Below are 3,833 nucleotides of genomic sequence, written 5' to 3'. Positions count from 1 at the left end.
AATGCAACCTCATTCAGATATGAAAAGATTATTTAGTGTCATCCTGCTACAGTTACATGAAGTTTAATGTTTCATTAAGTTTCATTGTAGAAATTTAACTGGAATTAAGTGTTCAAACCTTGGTTTTGATTGGAAACCTATCCTGATGAAAGAAAATGATTCTATGTTTAAAGAAAAAAGGAATGAAATGTTGGTATGTAGGAAACATTGTAATATGTTCTCACTCCTTTACTGCCTTTTATACTTATCAAGTTGTAAAGACATTATTAATTTGATAATAGGCCTTTGATTAAAGTTACTACCTAAAATATTTGAAAGTTGCTAAGAGAGTAGATCCTAAAAGTTCTCATCACAAGGAAAAACTATTTTTTTGTAAGTATATGAGGTGATAGATGTTAACTAAACTTATTTTTGTAATCATTTCATACTATATGTAAGTCAAGTCATGCTGTACATCTTAAACTTATACAGTGCTACATGTCAATTATCTCTCAATAAAACTGTAAGAAAAAAATAAAGAGTTACTACCTCCAAAAAAATTCAGTTTTTCCTAGATGAGCAGGATCTATAAGGAATCCGCCAACATCATTTTGGGAAATTTGAAAAGCATATTAGGAAAATAATCATTCTCAAACAGCTCTTGAAAATATAATTTTTAACATGGTCCTGATTTTACTGCTTTATTACTTTTCATAATGAATAATAATACTTACTGTTGAAAATAACTCTGAAAAGATTGCAGGCTTATCTTCACCTATTCCCTCTAAAATACTTTTTTCTCTGCTTAGTGTTACCAAATTCAGCAAACTCATTACTTTTTGGCTAAAGACACTTTAACTTGTAAATGTCCATTTCTTTTCTTCTGAAGCGTGTCTTACTATATAGAAGTAGTTTCGACTAGTTTCTTTTCAACTTTAATATTTTTGTCTGTCTTTAATGGTACCTGATTATTTGATAAAATCAGCTGACCTCTCCCTCGTCTGATCTTAGAGGCATCTGGTAATAACTTGATTTCTTTCCTTGCCCTTATTGTAACCAGCTTGCCTGCACTCTCTGTCCATCAGCCTGCTTTCTCTTCCCTTCTCTTTATAGACGGGCAAGTCTGGGCACAACCGTAAATATAATTTTATTCTTTAGTACATGCGAAGGCAAACCAATTGTTGTCCCCCTTGAATGTAGTTTAATTACAGTTTACCTAGTACATTAAATAGTGTTCAAAGAGTCATGTTGTTCATGTCATTTTGTACATTCTAGAGTCACTTAAATCTTTTATGGTGAAAATTAAAACACTTCACTCTGTGGCTTGGACTCTGATGGGGATTTAGGAATGATCATTAATCACCAATTAATTATATCCCCGTCTTACCTCATCTGAATGTAAAAACAACTGAGAAGTAAATATCGAAATAATGCAGATGGAAATGAAAATGTCACCTAATTATCTGTAAAGATGAATTGGAAAGTGATTTGGAACTTTGGATGCAATGGAATTATTAATACTTTCCACCAAAACTGAAAGTATTCACAGCAAACTGACCAGCTGAAGACTTTCTGCAGGGAGAAATGATGGAGGAGGAGAAAGGGTGTATTCTTTCATATGAAGGAGGAAGAGAAAGGATGTATTCCTGATTCAAGTTATTGGGGGGAAAAAAGGTCTAATCATCTCCTCATGTTCCATTCCTTTACCCAGATTCACTGATCAGATATGTTTCTTTTCCTCCCATAGCAAATCATGAGGAAAGAGGCATGTTGAAGATGGGATTTTTTTTTCTCCCATACTTTTCCCTTTTTGTTAGTGAATAGGCTCTTCTATGTAAACATGGTAAGTAGGAGATAAGAATCCCCACCACTTGTTTTCCATTTGCTTCTCTTTATTCTCATCATTTTCTTTCCCCCAGTCCAATAAAACTGTCAGGCCTCATTAAATGAAAATGCCAGGACCCTTCTGCTCTCTCTCCACCCCTACACTAGTCATACACACTTGTCCACACTGACTAGGATTGATCATTTTAATACCTTTATCATTCAACAACAATCAAGTGAGCATCTTTGCTGCCAGATACCATGCTCAGTCTCAGAGATGCCAAAATGAACAAAACAAACTGTGTTGTCAAGAGGTTCAAAGAACATCTATCCAACATGTTTTATTTATGCATCCATTCTATTTAAATTAGTTGTTATTTGCTTACCAGGATATTACTTTCCTTTGACTTTTTCCACCATGTTACTTCTATAATATTAAAAATCATTTTCTGTGGGCAGAATTTCTCTATATTTGTATTTCTTCTTCCTCAGTAACTCTTGGTCCAGATGTTCTATGTGCCTCTCTGGGGAGTAGTTCAGTGACTTTTCTTTGTGAAATGTTCTCTGTGAGAGTGATGATTTTACTGTTTAACTGCACATCAGATTCATGGTTCTTCTCTTCATTTCCCAGGAGTTCTATAGCTTGAGAACATTGTTCCTTGACTAATTGATGATCTTTTTTGTGTGTGTCTGGTTTGATGATTTATGTGTCATGCTGGTCTCAGTTCACCCACATCCAGTCATCTTGCTGTGTTTTGTTTGCATGTTGTATGTAAACTCCCTTGTCAGATTTGGTCTATTATCACAAACAGGTCCTAAGAAGCTTGTCATTGGTTCTCCACTGGTCTCCAGACCTTGACCCTTTGTTCTGCTCTTCTTTACTTTGTTTTCTCTGATCAGCTCGATTCATTAAGTCTCCTGTCCTCAGTTAAGTAGGTCTGCCCTTGACAAGACTGTCCACTTTGCCTATTATGACTATAATTTTTTTTTTAGGTGAATTAACCCTTGGTTGACCTCACAGATTGCAAGGACCTTGTCAACCTACAATCCCTTATTTTTTTATTTTTATTTTTTACACCTACAGCACCTGGTCTTTCTAGGTGGTCTCCCGTCCAAGTACTAACCAGGCCCGACCCTGCTTAGCTTCCGAGATCAGACGGGATAGGGCTTGTTCAGGGTAGCATGGCCACAGACTATTATAACTCTAATTCAATTGTCAGATTTGCGTTCTGAGCTTAGTCAACCCATCAGCAGCATTTACACTTTGCCCAGTTGAATTTCTTTTTGTTCTTGGCTTTCGTTGCTAGCTTTATTAATTTAATATCTCAGTGGCTCCATTTCTGGCTACTCTTCCCCTGATCTTTGACTCTGAAGGCCACCACACTAGATTACACAGGTTATATGTTATGTCCTGCACACTTCCAGAGGATGATACTGATGGCACCTTCTCAGCAATTTTGCCATATGATGGTCTTGATATCTTAGGTTGTGAATTCTGAGGTCAGACACCTTGGGTTCTTCCATTTGATCTCCGACGTACCTTGAGAAAATTACCTCACTATTTTCTTCAGCTTAATGTGGAGATGATAATAACCTGTTGTGCAGGTTATTTTTGAAAATTCAATGTGCAAATGCATGTGAAATCCTTAGAAATTGCATGGTTCTCAGTGAATATTTCATAAGTGTTAGATAATTACCATTATTATTATTTAAAGTTCTAGTTGGGTATTCTGTGATTGTGATGTACTAGAGTGCTCAACTTTTATATTGGGTGAGTTTTCTCAGAATTATACAAAATAATCTATGAAAAGAAAGTACAAAAATATGATGCCTAAATCTTGGATAGAGTCTGAAATTTAATGCTAATTGCTAAAAGCTCAGATAAAATATTAATGTTTCAGGAAGTCTCTTTATTTTTCATTTCTGGTGTCTTTTAAAAATTAGAAAACAAGTAAGAAGAGAATCAGATATGTGGCCACTTATATCTTTCAATTTTTGTTTTGATGCCTCCTGTGCTTGCAGCCATAGCA

The 3,833-nt window shown here is 35.3% G+C and overlaps 1 pseudogene; it reads right to left on the bottom strand.

Moving 5' to 3' along the window:
- Window positions 1-2,878: 2,878 nt before the first annotated feature.
- On the bottom strand, window positions 2,879-2,997 carry LOC111733868 (annotated as a pseudogene).
- Between the last annotated feature and the right edge of the window lie 836 nt (window positions 2,998-3,833).

The sequence above is a fragment of the Pteropus vampyrus genome, unplaced genomic scaffold, assembly GCF_000151845.1.
Source record: "Pteropus vampyrus isolate Shadow unplaced genomic scaffold, Pvam_2.0 Scaffold667, whole genome shotgun sequence".
NCBI classification, from domain to species: Eukaryota; Metazoa; Chordata; class Mammalia; order Chiroptera; family Pteropodidae; genus Pteropus; species Pteropus vampyrus.
Note: the sequence above shows the minus strand (reverse complement) of the source record. Positions and strands in the feature narration are given on the sequence as shown.